The 22,348-nt window shown below is 33.3% G+C and overlaps 1 long non-coding RNA gene across 1 annotated transcript in view; it reads left to right on the top strand.

Annotated features, from left to right (window-relative positions):
- Positions 1-22,071, top strand: part of LOC146997838 (uncharacterized) — a 201,220-nt gene extending 179,149 nt beyond the window's left edge. The window contains exon 3 of the long non-coding RNA XR_015040547.1: positions 22,010-22,071. This is a non-coding gene — a long non-coding RNA (uncharacterized LOC146997838). The remainder of the gene's footprint in view (positions 1-22,009) is intronic.
- Positions 22,072-22,348: the final 277 nt, after the last annotated feature.

Raw genomic sequence — 22,348 nt, 5'->3', positions numbered from 1 at the left:
TATTCTTGAGAAAGAACATTAACATAGGTAACAACTGTCACACGGTTTCCGTGTGAAAGGTGAAATAAATTTGAAATAGGAAGCATTCCATTCAAGACATTGCAAGGACTGTCACTTGAAAGTCTACATCAAACATCAAGATCATTTAAGAATACTAAATCAACAAGTGGGAGACTAGGAATGACGAATGCTGTTTCGTAACTAACAGGTCTGTAACCCCGAATAAAACGAAGGAGAAATCTCATTTAATGGCTTCTAAGAAATATTTTCTTCCTTAAAGAATTTTCTTCCTTCAGTTTATTTTCTTCCTTAAAGAATTTAATTTTCTCAAGCTCTTGAGGCATAAGAAATGAGAGGCACAATGCCTTGGTTATAAACAAATTTGAGAACATCATTTTAAACCCCATAAATGTCCTTTGATATTCACAGTAAACCAAAAAGAGTTTTTTTTTCCACTTTCCGCTAGAAATATAAGAAATATGTTGTCCCCCTTGCAGTTTATTGTCCACAAAAATTCCTAAATATTTGATCCACTGCTTTTCTTCAATAGGTTCACTCCCGATATTAGAAGTTGAGTTAAACATTTGAAATTTGCTTTGCTCAATGGTCTATAATATAAATTTTATTTAGCACAAGCAATGATTAAGATTACATTGCACAAAAAGAAAGCAATTGTTAAACAATTTCTTATTACCGTTTCGAAAAACTGAAAGATGCTATTTCTATTCTGAATTGCTTTTCCTTCGCGGTATCCTAGCAGCAGCTGGAACATAGATCAGCTTTTTTTATCACTTCTGACTCCTTATCTTTTCTTTGATCATGTATCTTGATGATCTCCAGCTTTTATGCCTCTTCAGAAGAGTATAAGAATAGACGAGTTCTTTCTTTCTGCGTGGGAAATCACCGGGCACATCTCAAAGCTAATGCATAATGCTATTTGAAGTTATTAAGGTAAGGTCGCTAATAATTATCTGATTTCAGTTCCTTACTTTTTTTTAAAAAAATGCGATGTAGGAAAGACCAAATTGCTTTCATGTTGGCCAGAGGAATATGATAAGTTATGCAAAAGGCATATTGTATTTATAGAGTGTAAAGACAATGTTATTTTTTTCTTAAAATGACCATTTGAAAACTGTAGCCGTTTGTTATGCCTAGCCTAAAGTTAACATATAGTGAAGCCTGTGGTTCCAGGCCATTTTGGTCTTCTGTAGAGACGGTCACCTTAGTGATGCGTTCTCAGTTAAGTACTTATTATTCTAAAAAATATTGGTGTAAAAACAGATGCGAAACACGCCAAGAACTACGCTAAACTCAAGGCTACCGATTTTTAATATTGGTCTCTCTCTTTGAAGACACCTGCGAGAGATGGTCGTTAAAACTTTTGTATTTAAATAATTCAATAATTCTGCTCTAATTTTTTAAAAAATTTTTTCTCCCACGCACAGGCAGGAAAATGGTTAGTGATTCTGACTGCCACGCCGATGGGCCCGATTTCGAATCTCGGAGAAGACATGGATGTAAATTGTCTCCGCCTTCATAGGAGACAATGGTTGCACACATATTTGTTGTACCATAATAAAGTGACTTTCCGCTTTAATAGTGCCCGCCGTTGGAAATAAATTACAAAAATTAATTTTTAAACTAAAAGAAAATGTACTTGCTTGCTTGTACACCATAGCAGATACCTATAATATTTATTTATAACTGCCTTTCTCAGAAAAGATATTTAATGTCCCAACTTCATGCATCTGAAGCCGTATTATATGCGTGCCCTGATCCCCCCTTGTAAAGCCCTAATCCCTGATAAAAAATGATCATCCTCTATGCAAGGCAGTGTTACTCAAGAGGAGTGATTTTCAAATGGCGTTCAGCGGAACTTCGGGATTCCGTGAATTCCATGGTTCCGTGAGTGAAAATAAAAATTCGGAAAGAAATTATAAAGCACTTGGGTTAGTTGATTAGTGTTTATTAACTAAAAAGTATAAGGATACATTAGTTATAGATTAGTTTTCAAACTTATAACATGTGGTCATCATATATCAAAGAGAATAACGTGTGATGCTTACACAGTGGAGCATCTTTTTTCAGTAGATTACACAGTGGAGCATCTTTTTTCACACACACAGTGGAGATTACACAGTGGAGCATCTTTTTTCAGTAGCAGAAAACTATAAAAGAATATTTTTCATAAGAAAAAAAACAAGTATGACGGGATAAACGTATGTTCAGGTACTACAATGACTCAGAAGGAGTAGTAAAGGAACTGGTACAACTTATCGACGTGTCAATAGATTCGGGGTTAAAATATAAAGTGAGAGCAGTTCCTAAATTTTTGGTTATAATTTCACGCAGAATACCCAGAAATTTCTCGCACAATTATAAGCATTTTAATTCCATTCGCAACTACGTATTGAAGTGAAAATTGTTCTCAGTGTATGTGACAACAGAAAGAAAATAGAGAAATAAACAACAAAAATAACAATAAATTAAATGCGGTTGCAGATAGAATGAACAGAGCTAGACGTGGACATTTTATGTGAAAACTGCTGGAACACCCTTGTTACTAAATATAATGCAAGAGTAGGTAACTAGATAAAATCTGGTTTGGCTTGGTTTTATGTGATTACGACAAAGCCTCGATGCCTACCTGCCTAAGGGAAGGGATACCTTCGTGGAGGACTTTATAAGAGAAACTGGCTCGTATGCACGTTACACATGGGGAAAAACACGAAAGCGAAAGCACCCTGGCAGCCAGCCCGCTCACGGGATTCGAAACTCGGACCGAACTACCAGTGTTCAGCGACTTTACCGCTCGGCCGCTGGTGAGCCGGTAACATCTGGAGTAGGAGTTAATGCTGTTAATGAATAAATTACACTAATTTTAAGTTAATGTTTTGATAAAAAATTCAATACTTTTCTTTAATTGTTTTTACATAAAGTACCTATTGATCTACTTTAAATATTATTTTAAGATATGTTTTTCTACATTTGGTATGGTGTTCTCCGTATTGTTCTTAGGGTATCGTGAATCGACAAAATTTGAAGACCACTGCTCTAGAGCCAGTAATATGATTTAAAATAAAAATCAATATTTCTTGGTGTTGATAAAATACAAAGGTGTGCAGACGAAAAGAAATTGACAGTTTAATTAGAATGGCTTATTACTTTTGCAGCATTTTTAATAAATTACGATAAATTTATTATGAACATATTCGAGAAATAATAAATACACTTCTAGCATTAATCCAAAATTTATCTTAAAAAATTTTTTTCAGTAAACGTCCACGTACCGATGAAATAAATTGTGACAGAAAAAGCATGTATCCGGATTTAGATGTTAATGTCGGAGTCTGAATTAAGGCTTATGTGGCGTATAATTTAAAATCTATTACGCGGAATACATCGAAGTAAGCTATAATTTAGATTTGAGATAGAACTACTGAGCTTCACTTCTGTATCCATTAAGAAAAGTTCATTTCGATTTTGTCGACGCGCTGATAACATCGTTTGAAGCTTTATGGATTTTCACAGATATGAACAAAAAGTGTTATGTATATTACAACGCGGAAAGTTTTTATGATCAAGAGTATACTATTTTTCTAACACACTGTTATCATAGTTGAACTTGGTAGTGAGGTAGATTACAATCTATGGAGAAGCTGCGAAAAAAAAACCAAAATAAAAAAAAAATGAAGGGAAAAAAATGTCGAAAGAAAGAGAAATAGGAAAAGAGAGTAAGGGAACTTTTTAATCACCGACCTCATCAGAAACACAGCTCAAAATTTCCCTTTAAAAGCTACCACTGCTGCCATGTGTCCGATGTCAAAGTAATTCCAGCTCCTGAAGCTACCGTCTTTATGGTCTGGGGTGCGTTCAAGCGAAAAATTTAGATGGAATTTCATCGGTTCGCGCGATAAAAAAAAAAAAAAAAAAAAAAAAAAAAAAAAAGTATATTACTGTGTAAAAAAGGATAATGGAAAGCTCGACGGGCGGAAATGAAGTCGATATAATGTTTTCCAATGTGGCAGACCACTAATAAATGACAGGAAATGTGTTGCTTGTTTATTTCACGGGAAGGTTTTATTTGCTTATTACAGCTTGAAAAGTCGTTTAAATAGTTTTTTCTTAAGCAAAACTTTAACGACACTACATCAGTACTTTTCGGTTTTCCAACAAACGTTGCTCTATTGCCAGTTAATATTGATTTTAAATTATATAATATTCTCAGTTACTTTTACCAAAAAATTACATAAGCATATATATATGTGTGTAAGATAAAAAATATGTGAACCAAAGTTATAATTTAAACTATTTGTAAAACTTTATTCTCTGTTCTAAAAATTGTAATAACCTATCTCTATTGCATCATTTCTAGATCATTCCTTTTTGCATGGCCTGCGCAGCGCTGGTGACGTAATAATTGTGAACTGGAAGTTTTTTAACTCAAACCAAAACCTTTCTCTTCGTGTGCTTTTATCTTGCATAACTACGCACTTCAGCTTCGCTCTCTGCTCTGCTAGGATGTAATTTCATTGTCTTGTTTGCTAATGCGATGATATCAAAAATGTAAATGTTCTGGGAATAGGCACACCTAGAGTGCCGAGTGATTGTGGCCACAAAAGTCGGTTGCAAATAAAAATAGAATTAAAACTGCCTCGACTACCAAGTTTCTTAGATATTACGAACTCTCCATATTTAGCTTACCACGCAATTAGAATGCTTCCTCTTCAGTATGTATCTATGTTACGCATCAACACTGCTCCCGTCTTTTCCTCTCTTGCTATTATGTTATAGTATCAGGTTCTGTGTTCCGCCTTACTTGCTTTGGGAACATGCAAAGACCTGACTCGGAACAGGGAGCTTACTAAAGCTATATTCAATAAATGTGGGAAGTAGACAAGATACACAGGAAGGGTATACGAAACCCTTTATTTTTCACTCTTTACAATGATTTCCGGACTTCGGAATACAGAGACCAACCACTTGTGGTCTGAACGTAAGAATATAAAAATATTAACTAAACTCTAACTTAACTTTGGAATAATAAACAAGGGCCTACGTGGAAAGATTGGCCGTATATTAACAGGAAGCCGTATGTAGTACAGAGAACTGTTAACACTACGAAACGTTTAAAATTATCAAGAGGATTAAACCTCTGGCCTGGAAGGCAACCAGCAACCGAGTAAAAACTGCTAAGGCAAGCGGCCTGCTTCTACTAACTCCTTCCTCTCTCTCGCTTGGCAAAAAGCCACAACTTAAGTACTTGGCGTTCGCCAGACAAATTTGCATAAATAAGTTAAAGCTTTTAATTCTGGCCGGAAGTAGAAAATAAGAAGTGATAGTAAAGATTTAAAATAAAATAAACGTTAGTAAAACTTAAGATCCTTACAATAGTACATATGTTATCGTGAAAGACCGAAATTGGGGAATGTCGACTTTACCGGAGAATGTTAACATTCACCAAATACGTCGGTGAAAGACCGAATATTTCACTACATTCTTGTATATTCGGACCCTCACCGGTGCATGTCGACAATCACAGATATGCTCTGGTGTAAGTCGAAAAGAGAGGTCATAAAGTGCCATAATAGTATAAGTTGTTGCAATAAATAAGATTTGAATCACATAATTTCGTAAGTTTTTTATTACTGTTATTTTATTTTCTCATTTAGAACGTACTGTGTAATTAAGTAAGTTTTTAAATTCTATTATTTTCCTTTCTCATTTTGAATGTATTGTGTGTTTTAAGTTCTCATGTTCTTAAGTTCTTATTTCAAGTCTCAAGTGCGTTTATTTGCGACTGAATGACGGAGAAGAAAATATAATATTGTTATATGTTCAACATTCACCATGTACTAATGGTGAATGTCGACATTGACCGGTGTAAGTCAGAAATAAGAGTATTTGGAAAATATTTCGGACATACACCAAGAGACTATGTGAATGTTGACATTCACCGGTGAAAGTCGACATTCTCCAGATTTCGGTCTTTCACCGTAACATATATATATATACACCGGGTGACTCTGAACAAGAGTGTAAAACTTTAGGGGTGATGGAAGCTATACGAGTAATATTCATTATAGAATGTATGGTCGGAAAGCAAGCGGTGAGAAGTTATAGGGTAGTTTTCCAATGGCACATTTAAAGAATTCACACAAGAATGAGAGAAGATACTTCAGAAGACATTTTATTAACAGAGCGGGCTCATAGAAATTGCTCAAAAGACCCTCCACCAGCTGTAAGGCAGACTTCGCACCTGAGGGATAGGGATTGACGCACATTTCCCAAGACACCAGGCTTTTCCCGAATATCGCCAGCAACAACGGTGATTCCGGCGACTAGATCCATACGGATGGTTTCAATGGGGCAGTCGTAGATCAGGCTTTTCATATGACCCCACAGGAAATGTTCAAACACGAGAGATTTGGTGATCTTGGTGGCCAAGGTATGACAGCACCTTGGTCAATCCATCGCCCTGGAAATTTTGTGGCTTGTATAAATAGCAATCTCCTTGGCAACCCAAGGTAGAACATGCCGTTGCATGAGAGGACTGACCCTTTTTATACCATTTATTTGCAATGCTATCTAGAGGCCATACTTTCTATGATATATTCTATATTCTATATACTGCTCGTATAGTTGCCTTCTGTCCCACCTCCCGCTAAAATTTTGTCCTCTTGTTCAGATTCACCCTGTACAATGGAAACGCAAATTTAGAAGTACTGAATGTAGGAACGCTGAGATGTAGAAACGCAAAAATACTGGTGGCTAAGTACATAGACTGGAACATCGCTCAGTTTGAATTAAGATTTCATCCTGAACATAACACACTTGCTTTTTACGCTTCGGCCTAGCTGGACTGCTTCCTGCTGCTCTCTTCTTATTGCAGATCTATCAAAAAATTTCAGTCTGAATTAAGATTTCATCCTGAACATAACACACTTGCTTTTTACGCTTCGGCCTAGCTGGACTGCTTCTTGCTGCTCTCTTCTTATTGCAAATCTATCAAAAAATGTAAGCATTTTGGAAATAGGCACAAATAATGTCCCATGTTGTTTTTGGCCGAAACATGTTTACTGAAATAAAATGAAGATTTAATGTACCTCGGCTGCCAGTTTCATACTCATTGTGGATCGGCATTTCAGCATTCTACACCGTCAAAATTCTTGCTCTTCATTATGAATTCAGCCTTCTACGTTCTACACCGTCAATATTGCAAAGTCCTTTTTATTACATATTATGAATGCGAGAGAAGAGCACAAATAATTTTAATCATGGCCACTATATAATTTTGACCTTATTATTATTTTTTATATTGTATTATTCGTTTAACCATGCGCAGAATTTACATAGCTGCAGCCGATATACCAAAAAATTAAAGGGAAAAAGGTCAGCTAAAAATTCATATTGATTTCAAACTATTCACTTAAAATTAAGGTTGCTTCAATGATTTGTTTTTACGAATTGTAAAATATTTTATTGATTACGTTAAATCTCATCTCTTGTATGCATTATGACTACATTTATTAATTAAATACATAAAGGTACATTTATTAATTTTTAGAAATGAAAACGAAGTTTTTAATAGCATTAATGTGTTATTTAATCTTTTCACAAATATATTAGTTAAAAGAAGTCAGAAGGAAAGGAAAAACTTTCAACATTTCCTACATTACGTCACTTCAGCTTCTGAAGACTAATGTTTTTCGTTCCCTTTTAAGTTTTCTTCCTACAAAAAGAAGATTAAAAAAAAGGACTTAATTAAAAGAGTGTCTAAAACAACCCTATCGTTATACTGTTAAATAGAGAAATTAGCTTTTGAAGCTTTCGAAAAAGACTTTTAATTTTCATTTAAATACTGAATATATCCGACAAAAAAACTAACTTTAGTACGTTCTTTTATGTGAGCTAAAATATGTGAGTGAGCTAAAAAATGTAAACTTTTATGTGAGCTAAAAAAGGTAAATTTTTATTTCTCAGAAAACGTAAAGTATTTTAAAGGAAATTTTAGACAAACTTTATTATAAATAACTGAAACTATGTGAAGTCCAACTTAATTCAAATTATACGAACAATATATACGAACTGTGTGTGGTGAGATTGACCATCAATCTCATCCGAAGACTATGCGTGTTTTCATTCCATTCCGATTTTCTTGTCTTTTAATATTTCAATGCACACGGTTTCCATTTATTTACTGATTTTCTTTATGACTCTAAAAAACATCAGTATAAAGCCAGTCGCTTATTTAAGTGCGTAACTTTTTTATATTTTGGTTGAACTTAAAAATGTTTATACTTTTAGTATTAATCGCATTGTGTAGGCTTTTAATGGGGGAGAGGGAAGAATTATTATGCAAATGACAAATCAAAAAAATTCCGTGTTAGAGTAGTCGGAAAAGTTCAAAAGCATGTCACTCAAAGAAACATAAACGTCAAAACTCGTTGATGTGGTCGTTTTCCAAACGGTCGCATTGTGTGCAAGAAGTTATCGTTGTGAAATCATACAGTCTTGACAACCCGGATTTATTCAGCCATCATTTGCATTTCCTTTAAGCATTATCTTCATATTAAAAAGATTTGCCATTTGCAAATGATTGATTCTCTTGTGGACCTTTTATTTCTTTTATTAAAGATTAAGCACTAAAAGTCAAGTTATAATCTCACAAGATTTAATATTTACACAAATATTAACATTTTAACATAAATATTGCAATAATATGTTCCTATTCTTGAAGAATAATAGTTCTGTTCATAATATAATTTATTGCGTATAGTTGTACAGTACGTATTTTATGACATCCGCAAGATATTTTAATATACCCCCAGGAAAATTCAAATTGCATGCGCATGCGCAACCTAAAAGAAATTGCGGGGCCAGTTTTTTAGCTTAAAGGGGCAGTTTGACCAGAGGGACTATTAATTTTTGCATTTTGCATTGATTCACTAAAAGTGTTGTTTCACTTTTCAAGTTATTGCCACTAAATATTAGAGCCCTGTATTATATTAAAAAAATTAATTAATGAAGAATCTGCTCAAATGTATGTTTCGCGCACGGTGATAAAACAACGGTACCCAGAGCCATCCAATTTTGAATATTGAACATTTCCACACGAATATGGGAATCTAGAAGCCCGAATTTGAAATTTCGAAGTAGTTTTATTATCAGTTTCATATTTTGTAAAACTTAACGAAATTTTTTATTAACAAACTCAAGGATTTCAAATTGAGCAATGGCAACGTTGTCCAGAATTTTAAAAAAAAAAAAAAAAAAAAAAAAAAAACGCGCGAGACTGTGTATCGGAAATTCTAAAGATATGCTCATTTTAAAATTATTTTCTGATATTACTGTTGAACTGAATTTTATGGTTTAAGTGCGAAGAACATGGTATTTAGTAAAAAAAAAAGTAGCATACTAAATGTTAAAAAAAGGTCCCTTTGGGCATAACGTAAAATCTAAAAAAGCTTTCAGAATTTTTTTTTTTTTTTTTTTTTTTTTTTTTTATTGCAGCCCGTGCATTTTTCCCACGTGCAGTTTGAGTTTGTGACCACTGATGTAATCCATGAGACTTGATCAAATTAGGTCTGATTTATTTTAAGCTACTCTTATGCATATCGATTGTAGTCAGAATATCAACTTGCCGACATTTAGAAAATAACATTTATTGTATCACCGTTAGAAGAACATACTCTTAAGAATAATTTAAATTACAAGTGTTACGAGTTGAACGAGATAAAGCGTAGCCAGTGAATTTTCGACTCAAGGTATCAGCTCCCTAGATGCGTTGGAGTTGCTATGGCATTGTTAATTTACCCTATAGTTCAGCTGACATTCAGATAAATGCACTGGGGAACAACGTTGGGCATTTTGATAATTGAACTTGAGACTACGTGACAGTGCTTTGCAATAAAATGTGTTTCCTCATTTGATATTTAACACTTAATACAAGGTAGCATTTATTTGTCTGATAATCAATGTTTCAGTATTTGTCTTCTTTAAATTCAACATTCGTTTCAAAACATTTGATTTACTTTGCCCCTTACTACATTCAGTTAGATGTGTGCTCTTCTTTAGCGATAGCTTTGCCTACTTTTTCTAGTCTGGCACCGGAATTCTGTCTGACCATGAACATGGCCATGAGCACTAGCACACATGCGTGATTCAGACCGATTTAGGTTGAGTAGACTTGGACTTTCGCAAAGCAAAAGCTGCGAAAAGGTTGTTTTTATACTCTTGAGTCCCTAGGTTACCGTAGCTGGTATCCTTGTTAGGAAGGGGATATGTCTTTTGGCAAATCGCCAGTCCGGGTTGCATGATTGTGGTCAGATAACAGAGGCCCTAGTTTCGACTATGAATTTTTTGCCTTGTACATTTAACATTAAGAATAATAGTTTATAGCTGGAAATCTGTGAAACATGCTGAAAAATGTCGGAAAACCTAGCTTGAGAAAGGTTCGAAATAACTGATTTACAAAAACGAAGGATACTTCTTTGGTGTCTTCCTTGATAAAACCTTGATGTCTTTAACACCACCATTCTCATCTTCCACATTTTGTTAACACTGAAACGACCTTAAAATTGATTTGTATATAACATGTAAGAACTTCAAATTTGCTTGTTAAAAAAGTAAAATCGGCATGCATTTAGTAATATTTTGTTCCTTTTTTGAGTTTGCTGTTGTCAATTAAGACCATTTCTGTTATTAAGTCTCGACATAAAAAGTGAAATTTTTCTTGACCGAGAAAGTCTTTCCATCATCAGGTAAATGTCACAGGAATTCTTATCTTCTTAATAATGTCATAAATTCAGAGGCACTTTATCTTTGACTTATCTCTACTTTCACGAATCATTATTTTTCAACATTTACCCTGTCAGATTTTTCAAAGCGCTTTCAATATGATTTGAAATCCATCCCCGACTCCGCAGTGGCAGATCAAGCAAATTGCTGCCGAGGGGAGATGGCGGATATCAATTATTTCTTTATCTTTTTTTAAACTTAATTTTTTATCTTTTCTTTTTTAACTAATGCAAGAGTAGCATCTTTCTTGCTCCGCCCCGAAAATTTGCGAAGCTCCCATTTTTGTATTTTTTATATCGATTGTTTCGAATTGATTGACACTGATTGCAAATGATTGCCATCTCGGCAGCAGTCTTTTTATTATTTATTTATTTGTTCTTCTTTTCCTCTTTGCTTTGCCCCTGCTGGAAGCGGTAATCTGCACTTACAACACGGCATTTTTTATGCTTTCTTTTCGAGCTTCATTAATTTTGTATTTAATATCACTCTGACGGTTATTTCGTGCATTCTTATTCTTGTATTTTTTTCCTTCTTATTTTTTAGAAGTATTGAGATATCTCTATTACGGTCAAATTAGTTTGAATGCAGATCGGGAATGGTTCTTTGTTTCGAGGAACTGAAAGGTTATTCCTTTTAATGTACATATCAAGAGGATTGGGGTAATTCTTTTTTTTTACATATATGCATACGTATTTTTAAGACAGCGAGAGAAAAAAGTTGTATTTTTTGACGAAAATTATGTCAAAAATGAAGTTTTTAAACGTAGAATTTGTTTACGTAGAATTTGTTTTTGGATCATTAAATAAAGGAACGAGATTCCTGTACTTCGTTTGTCACACATCACTGTGTAGTATTAATTGAGATTCGTAAATAATTGCGGATTTTGGTTGATATACATGGTTGTATTTCTGTCTAATTTATCTTTTGCTTAATTTTAATTGAAGGAACTGAACTAAATTAGCCAGAAGTAATAATAGATATTGTCGGCACCATATCACAGCCATGAGTAAAGAAAGCCGATGCTGCGAGAAAAAGCGTTTAAGCTTTTAATTTCTTGGTAGGGGAGAAAGAGATACGAGTTAAGATTACTTCACTATTACTTCTTATACACTGGACATCATAATTACACTGGATGGAGTCAAAGATGTTAACACTGGACATCATAATTACACTGGATGGAGTCAAAGATGTTAACACTGGACATCAAAATTAAAGGATAATGGCAGAAAGGAAACTTGATCGATACTCGATAAAAATTATTATTAGTTAGTTAACATAAATTACAATGCTTGACAGTTGATTTTTCCGAAAATATTGAAATTAAAACCAAATTTACGGAAATTGGAAAATGATGGAAAAATTAAGTCACCTTTCGAGGGAAAACATTTTCCTTAATATGGCATATGGTCACCTCGGACAGATACGCATACCTCATATCTTGATTTCATAGAATTTACCAAAGTGTTGATCAGGTCTTGTGGAAATACGTGCCACTATTCTAAAAGAGCACTTTTCAGCTGCTGGAGGGTCTGGGGAGGAATGCGCTGAAATTCGGGTGCCCTAAGGTACCTTCACATGCTCAATCGGTTTCAGCTCGGGTGAGGAAAGGGCCCAATTCCTTCGAGTGATATTTTTTCTTTGCAAGTATTCTGACACCACATATGCTTGATGAGACCAAGCATAGTCATCCATTAGAAAAAACTCTGGGCCAACAGCATCCCTAAACAGTATAACTTTGGGTTCCAATATCTTATCTGCATACCTCTGAGCCGTTACAGAACCTCCTTGAAAGATATTCAGCTCATTACGGCCACTTGTCATGATTCCTCCCCAAACCATTAATCCGCGGTCTCGGAAACGGGATATTTCACGGACAGGCAAGTTGGGTGCACCTTCCTCTGTCCAGATCAAAGCACGTCTAGAATCACTGTTCAGGCTAACCTGGACTCGTCAGTAAACAAAAGCAGGCCCATTCGGCTTGGCTGTATTGAACATGACAACGACACCAGTTTAAACGGGCCTGGCTGGAAGCTGGAGTGAGTGGGGCACAAACCACTGATTTTTCTGGCATGCAGTCCAATATCGCTAAGCCTTCATGCAGCAGTAGAACGGCTAATTTGAGTTCCTGTAGCAGCCTGAAGGTCTCAAGCCACATCTCTTGTAGTCGCTTCGCTGTTTCTTCGAGTCGACAACACTAAAAAACGGTCTTCTCTTACAGTTGTTGTTCTTGATCGCCCTTGACAAAACTGTCTGTCAACTGATCTTCTGCTTAAAAAGCGGTTATGAACTCTTGATATCACACTCGGATATCACACACGCGGATATTCAAATCTTAGGCAACTATTGTGTTTGACCTTCCTGAATTCTACCAATTATTCGCCACTTTTGATAAAAGGTGCCTCTAAGCCATAACTACTGAAAGCTGATCCCTCTGAGAAACCATATTCTTTTTAAACAACAGTACAAGTTTGTGCCAAATCTGCTACATGAAATTAATCCTGGTGAGATGCAAAATATACAGCCGCGATTAAATATGTAATTATATTATTATATTTGAAATTATCAACAATTTCAAACAGATTTCATCTGGATGCCATATTCATTACAACTCACAGATTCAGAGTATAAGAAATCTCTTTATAATTCCTATAACTAAGAGACGAATTTAAGCGTGAGCTTGCAGTTTGAGTAAATCAGATTGCAATTTAAGTTTCAAAAAAGAGTTTATTAGCTTTTTATTTTAAAAGGTTATTAGGTTTTTTTTTTTTTTTTTTTAGTTAAAAGATGTCTAAAGAAATCTTTAAACCCTCCCGCATTTTTATTGAATAAAAACAATATTTACTATTTCCAAAGCACAAATTTAAAACTTATTTCTGTATTATTTATAACTTACTTACAAGATTTCAGAATTAGTGTTCCGTTTTATTTTGGGTGCAAATGGTAGATAGTATCCAGAAGTATAGCTAGAATTGTTTGCAGTCGATATTTTTAAGGATATTTATCATACTTATGGTATTCTTTTTTCAATGGTAAGCCCTCAGTTGACTTGGACTCAGCCACTACTAAATCTAGAAGTGATGGTCACTTTATTATGGAGGCACACAATAGGTGGGCCACCATTGCCTCCTATGAAGGGACGGACAGTTACAACCATGCCTTCTCCAGGATTCGAACCCAAGCCCTTTGGTATCGCACTGTGCTCCTCTTAAATAACTGTTCGTGTAAAATATTGTTAGGAAGTGCATAGATAGAACAATTCGTAAAATGATTCACTTTGTTGTGATGATGAGCAATATTCTTTTCAATACTGAAAATAAATTATAGATCTTATACCTAGACATCAGGCGAAACGTTTTTTTTTTTTTTTTTTTTTTTTTTCCACTTTTATTTGAGAAACAGATTTTATCAACCGTCTTCGAAGTGTTAATAAAAAAAAACAATGAAATTAGATAATAAAATTAAGCATTTCGAGTATTTTGTGCAACCGTACAAATTCTCTCGCATAAATTGCTCTTCACGGAATTCTGGGAATCTACGAAATACTTTTTGGGAATCACTGGTCTAGAGCATATAATATTGATTTTATGAATGTTGTACAAATGATATTTTTGACCATAAAATGTGATCTTATGGGCAGAGGAAATGATGTAAGCATCACGCCAATGGTTTCTTGAAGAATTTTATCTGAAGTTAGTATCTCCAGGTATCTTCTTTATGTTTTGACGAATGTCGAAGGTGGAAAGACGCGTAGGTGAGCAAAGTTGAGAGAAGTTATCAAGTTGATGCATCGATAAAACATGAGCATTATATTTCTTCCTGGTATACTCTTCTATCATTTTCCATGTAGAACTGCGAAGAAGAAAAGAATTAGATGTCTACAACCTCAAATTTTTTTCTCACAGGAGAACCATCGAACATTTCTTGACGTTTTCTTGCTTTCGCATCAAAATCACCGAAGTCAGGAGTAAATAGGTTCCGAATGACCGCTTACGAGTTCGTTTGGAAAAAAAAAAGAAAAAAGGTTTCGGACGAGAGAAATAATAATAAAATAAAAATAATCATAATGAATGCTGCAAGAGAGAACGGACAAAGCTTTCCGAATAATGTTCCGGACCACTACAGAGTCGTCGACCTACAGCAGGTAAATCTCTCTTTCTTACGCGTGTATACACAAAGCACATCAAAAATGATTTAACCGCGTGCATGCCTTAACGGGCGAGAATAAACTGTACGTCAAGATGGTTCCTGAACAATGGAGTCTTCAGGGATGCCTTTTTGGCGGGAAAAACTTTCCCTTTTATTCTGAATAGAACAACCATAACTGATGTAGTTTTTTAGCTAAAAAGAAAAACTTGGTGTTCGAAAAGTTATAAATAACACAAAAAAGAGCAGTTTGGAAGGCCGAAAAATGTTTCGAAAAGAAAAAAAAAAAAAAAAAAGTGATGGAAAGAGAAAGCCTTAAAAACATAAAGAAAAGTACGAAATTTCAGAACTTTGTTTGGACTGTGTAGCGAGCTTGAAGTCTCATGAGGAGTTTTGAAGTCGATTCCAGTTTGTAAGTTTGCGAATACTCCCCGTAGGTGGTCGTATGTGCTTTTCTTTTTTTTTTAAACCTTTTTTTCTATCCCTTTCTTTCTGCATATGTGTCTGGATGATAGATGGCTGAATTTTCTCTCGCGAATAATTTATTACTTTGACTTTTCACCGGTTAAAAGGCAACTTCTATTTTATTACGAAAAGACAGAAAACATCGAACGTAAATTTCAAAATTTTCAGGAATGAAAAATCATTTTTCTCGTTTGTAAAAGCCTAATGGAGACTGAATGCTGAACTGTCAGGTTTTGGCACTAAACTGCTAAAATTCAGTGGGGATTTTCCTAATAGTGCAAAAGGAATATTAACGATTTTCTTTTTTTAACTTGCAGCTGGGTATGATATGGATCCCAGGAATCGTAGCCTCGTATATTTATATATATAATTAAAAACTTTAAATGCTTTAATAGAGTTACTTTATATATTTTTCACTTTTTAAGTATAAAGATATATAACATTCCTATGCTAGCAGTGTATATTCAACAATATTCCATAAAATGTTTGGTTATTCCATTTTGATACTCTATATCTGATAGGCTATATTAAACTTTATATATAAACAACCCTTTCGGGTGACTATTGAAATCAGAACTGTTTCAAATTTAAAAATTTCATTTTTACTTCCTTGTACGAAGTAAAATGGAAGTATTGTAATCGCGAAAAGCTTCAGGCAGCATATTTCAACGAAAATATCCACTTTGACCGCTTTCGAATGCAATTTAACAATGTTTTTGCGTGATATCTGTACGTAAGGACAGAATAGAAGACTCTTTTCCTACAAAAAAACTAAAAAACTGCTTTAAAATGAATTCTGAAGAGAATTTTTCGTGGCGTTTGCACGAACGTATCTCGCATAACTCAAAAACGAGTAGCCTCAGAACGTTGAAATTTTGTATATAGGACTAGTGTAACATATAGATGTGCACCTCGTATTTTGGTTGCAATTGGCCGCGCCAAACGTATATAAATATATTTATAAATATATCCACTCTGTTACCCGGCTCAGTGATCTCAGTTTCTGTACTCTTATATGTTTGTAAATTGTACATTTTTTTCTTTAAAAATGATTGAATTATGTTGTTTTTATCTTCCGGTTAAGGGTTTTATGCCTTTAGTAAATCTCTATGCAATATTTTTAGAATTATCAACAATTTAAAAGTTGTTTAAGTGCCGCTAAGCCTATTTTGATGGCGGCCATTGCTTGTTTACATTTGAAACAGCTGAATAGTGAATTTGTTGCCAATCTAGAGAAACGTAGCTTCGCAACAACAAAGATAAACGCCTTCATTTATTATTGCGATTTAAATCATGCTTAATCCTTTCTGGAATTTTTCCGAGGAAATAAGTGTTTAAGATTTACTTAATTTTTAATAAATTAATTTTTAATAATTAGTAATTTAATGTTTAATAATTAGTAATTTTTAGTAGAGATATTTTGATTTTTTATGTATTTTTGCCTTTTTGCGAAGTGAGAACTGAATTAATTGAATGAGAAATACTCAATCTTCTGTGAAAAACTGTTTCTTTTTTGTTTCGTTTGCTTAATTTCTTTTATACATCGTTCTAGCTTTATTATAGTACTTGAATAGAACACGTGGCAACGATTAGATAATTCTTTAAATGATACAAATTTTGTGCATTCTGAGTTATAATATGAACGAAATATAATCCTGTTAAGTGAACCTAGCGCCAGAGTGTCGCTATGGTAAACAAATAGAGTGAATTTTAAAGATTGCACTTTATTTATTGTGGTTTATGCGCTGTCGGCGAAAGAGATATAATTGAATCCAATAAGTTTAAACAATATATATATATATATATATATATATATATAAAGGTGTATAATTTAATATTTCGTACAAGGAAGTCATGTGATGTACACATCAGATTTTTATTTATATATATTTGCTGATAAGTTTCGTACATATTTGCAGTAATTTTTTTTTTTCTTTAAGATTGAGGTAGCAAGATTTCAATAAATTTAAATGAAAAGGAATATTACTACTTTTCTCTGATTACCGTAATTAGATCATAAATCCAAATATGAAGTTGGCAACAAGATAAAATAAGCTCATTTTTCAGTAGCTGCAAGCATAACATATAGAGATATCAACTGTTAAACCAAGTCATTAGCTTAATTTATTATAAGAGCTTTCACCCTAACCTTCAACGGCACACCTATTCTTTTGTGAGGCAAACGTCACAGTGGACTCTACGAAACTTCAATCTAACCTCCCCTGAAAAGCAGAAACAAGTGTATGTCATAAATAAAACCTATCCTTTTTACATGACTAATGTGACTTTTGCCATAACCATTAAAAAAAAAGAAAAAAAAAACTTAGAAAATAAAAGAATTATGTTTTTCTTCTCTGTGACCAAAGCAAAAAAATGAGGAAAAAAGAAGGAAAAGGTCTGAAAGGGGTACTGATTTTAACGATTGCCCAAATGGGCAGTTTTTAAAGTTTTTTATCAGTAGATATTTTGATAGATAGACCCGGGTAGAATAGCAAAACATTTTATAGGATATTAGGTGAATATGTATTTGGACTAACATGGGAACGTTGCATAACTTTTGCCTATTTAGAAAACGACAAAAATAACTAATGTACTTCATAAAAGTACTTGATGTTTTTAATTAGATAATATCATTAATTAAATACATTTTTATTTAAACAAATACGATTAAAAAATAATATTTTTAAAAATTGCATCTATTGCTTTTAAATAGTTTAGTTTGCTAATCAATAACAGACAGATTAAACATCAAAGAATAATATCTTATGTTTTTCCGAATGGCAACAGACTGGAATGAAAAGTGAAACAATGTAAAATCGTGTTTCCAGACTAATAGTTCTTTTAGGCTAATAAAGGCGCATGAGGAATTTGTTTAGCGAACAACGTTTCTGATACTGGAATTAAAATTTATTATCTTGCAAAAAATTATGCAGACATAAATAGACAAAGTTAAAAAAAAAAAAAAAAAACTTAAACCGTGGTTAGAAAAAAAAAAAAAAAAATGAAAAACGCTTCCAAACTTTGATAGTAAAATTACAAATTTTGACATTTTAAAATCAATTAGCTTAGAGCTCAGTATTATTTCAAGTGTTAATTAAAAGTTAGAGTTTTATTAACATGTTGAATATTTTTTCAACATGTTAATATTAACTGTATTATCTCAGAGTTGAGTGTGCACTGAAAATTCCTAAATTTGCCATCACAGTTTCTTCTGATATATATGTATTTTTCTACCTTTATTATCTTGAATTATGAAGACAGATAATTTTTTACTGATTTCTTATGGTTTTCTTGAAATTTTCGCAACATCTGTAGATGTTTTTACTAAATTCTTATGATTCTTCTGAAGTTTGGCGACTTCTGTTACCAGTAAGACCTTTCTTAATTGCTTCAAATCAACTCCAAGAAAGGAAGGAAGGACTGTAGAGACGTTAGGTTATTTCGAAGTAGGAGTCATGAAAAATAAGTAATGCCCTCGCTGGCACTCGGACCACAGTCCTCTCGAATACGTGCCGAGCGTGCTGACCACTACACCACGAAGGCAGGCTAAGAAGGCGGGAGAAATACCTTATGGGGTCAGTGAGTGCATGCACTCCCAGCATATTAAATGTGTGTCGAAGGAAATATATGTATTTCCATATTTAAAACCTCAGCAAATTGTTTCATCATAGCCAGTTTCCCATAGAAAGTCGTGCGCGTATGTCTATCCTTTAGAGGCGCTCTTTTTAGGCATATTTTGTTGACTATACTTAAAACTGGTTGAGTGAAGGCAGTTTTACATATATTCTTCCATTGGCGATTTGAAATGAAAGTCAATGTTACGTTCTTTTGCTCTGTCTACTTATTAGATGTCAAAGGAACAATAAAAGAGGAATATTGCATTTATTTATTTTCCACAACATTTATTTGCACAATTTATTTATTTTATTTATCACTGTGTTGGTTGTTTTGGGTCAGTTACTTTTTCCTCAGCGTAATATGTATTATTCGAATTTTCGTGGTACTTTAATTCAGATCTCCGTGCATTTTCTTCTCACTGCCAGAAATAACATTCTCAAGATTATTTGGCTTCACGTGCAAAGAACAATATAAATGTCATGTCTGTATCAGCAAAAATATCTAATTACTTCTTTATCAACGGAGAATTAAAATCATAATTTATTCAGTTGATATCAAAACGGAGCCCAAAATAAATGTTCGGTATCAAGTTTAGAAAAGAGCCAAGTAAGTGTCTGAAGATAATTTTTTAGTCAGAAAAAAATTTTGTAATTTCCTTAAAAAAATTATTTTGCAGTATTTACAATCTCTTCAAAAACGTTAAGCTATTCTGTTATAGTTTTTACGCTATGACAATTAAAAAGAATCTGAAACCATAATCATTTAATTTGCTGTAAAAACTTAAAAAAACATAAAGCTGCCACAAAAGGTAATTAATTGTACACAAATTTGAAAATTATTGTAGCAGGAATACTCATTGCTCGTAACTAATGCATGTTTGTAATGAATACTAGAAATATATCTTGAATGGATGCAGGTTTGAATAATGTGAAACTTGATTTGGAATTGGATTGTGTCGCGTTACAGAGATAACAATAATGTGCTTATTCAGACTATTCAAATCAGAAATTTTTTTCGGCTTTCAAACTTTAGAGCTATTGCTGTGAGAAGGAATAAAGGAATATGCTTTGAATATTTACGACTATATGCTTGTGTGTTTTCGTGTTTAGAAAAGACAAAGGCAATTTACAGTGCATGATATTTCGTTCGGTAGTTTATTCAAGCAAGTAGAAAAAAGGTTGGTTTGGCTATTTAATTATGACAAAGCACTCGAGAGCTATCTGTCTAAAGGGAGGGATGCCTTCACGGAGGACGTTTTAAGGGAAACTGACTCGCATACATGTTACACGTGTTATACACGTAAAACCGCGAAAATTCCTATGCAGCTAGCCCATTCGCCGGAATTCGAATACCGAACCGAACTACCCGTATTTAGCGACTGTATCGCTCGGCTTCTGGTGGGTCAGGCATAACAAAGGAAAACTCCAGTTGGCTAGTAGATTCATTTTATGAAACTGTATTATGTCTCTATTTGTACCCTAGGAAGAGCTAAAGAATCATTAATTTTTATCCAATTATTAATTATAGAGTGTGGGAAATATCTATATAGGACATACTAAAATTTCGTGTTAGATAAAAGAGTGCATTTTAATTATATTTAAGGACGGAATTAAAGACATTACTCCTAGTAGTTGGTATATCTAGAAAACAATTGAAAGTGTTCGCTTCCCCGCGAGCCTTTTTTTTTTTTTTTTTAAATTTTTTTTTAAAGATTTTATTTCTGTCTCTGATATACACGCCTGGCAGCCAAGTGGTAAAGTCGCTGAACACTAGTAGTTCAGCCTGGCCCTAAAATCCTAGCGAATGGGCTGGTTGTATAAGAGGCTTCTTAGTTTTTCTCAAGTGTAACGTAAATAGGAGTGATTTCTTAAAAAAATTCCTCTTCTTACACAAACAATCCTTGTGTGCTTTACCGTAATATAAATAAGTCTTTTCCTTTTTCTCTGCTAAGCATACAGAAATCAAACAAATAAAAGAGAATCCTTCTACAGTTAATTGCTTATGTAAGAGTATTAATAAGGATCTGCTTTATTAACCATTAATAATTCGCTTGCTTTCAGCCTTAGGTTGAAATATCGTCTGAACGATGCGTATTTCAGCAGAAATGACTGAAAAGTTTCCAGATCGTAGAATAGAAATACACATTTGCAACATCTGTTTTGCTATTTAAATGTTGAAACACCACTATGAAAATAAATGTGAAAATTATTTTTATTTATTTTTATTCTATGATACTGATAAGAATTAAATAATCGTTGTTAATAATTGTCAAAAATATTGATATAAATTGCTAAGGGCAATTTTTCCTGAAGGACTATTAATTTCGTTTTGCCATTTTGCGTTGAAAACTATAAACGGCGAATCTTTTTTCAAATTGTTGCCACCAAATATTCCCCCCGGTATTATATTTAAGATAATTAAGTAATGAAGAATCTGCATGAATGCATGCATGTTTCTCGCATTGTGATAAAACAACGGTACTTAGAGCCATCAAAATTTGAATAATGTAATCTTCCATAGAATATGGGAATGTGGAAGCCCTAATTTGAATATAAAATTTGTTTTATTATCGATTTCAGATTTTGTAACACTTCAACGAATTTTTGATTAAAAACTCAACGATTTCAAAGCGAGCAATGGCAAAACTGTACAGGAAAAAAAAATAATAATAATTACCTCTAGCGCGCGAGACTCTGTGTCGTAAATTCTAAAGATATACTCATTTTAAAATTATTTTGCGATATTGCTGTTGAACTGAGGTTTGAGTACGTAGAACATGATATTTAATAAATAAAGGTAACACACAAAACGTTCAAAAAACGCGCCTTTGGACGTAATTTTAAATCTGAAACTTTTCAGATTTTTTCTCCGCCTTTTTTTTTTTTTTTTTTTTTTATTGTTTACAAGAAAATGTAAAATAAAAATTGTTTTTTTTTATAGACAAACCATATGAAAATTAACAATGAATTATTTTTCTTTTCAGATATTCTCGGGAAAAGTTTCAACCGTTTGTATTTTCGGGATCATTTGAAAGCTGATATGGTGTAAGTAATTTAATATATTTGAACTCTTCTTTTTCACACGCTCATTTTATTTGTTAAATAAATAGCTACAGATAAGTTTAATTTCCCATATTCTTTGCAGTTCCTTAATATAATTGCTTCAAATAGGCATGCAGTTACATCATTTCACGAATCTGCAATGGAATGGTATAATTTATTAATGATAATAATAATAATAATAATAATAACAGAAGGATTTTGAATTTTTTATGATTTTTTTTTTTTTTTTTTTTTTTTTTTTTGTGACTGCTTAGGCATCC

This window comes from Stegodyphus dumicola, chromosome 4 (genome assembly GCF_044657685.1).
Source record: "Stegodyphus dumicola isolate Sdum_Otavi_A_Nest chromosome 4, ASM4465768v1".
NCBI lineage: Eukaryota > Metazoa > Arthropoda > Arachnida > Araneae > Eresidae > Stegodyphus > Stegodyphus dumicola.
This window is presented reverse-complemented; position numbering and strand designations above follow the sequence as displayed.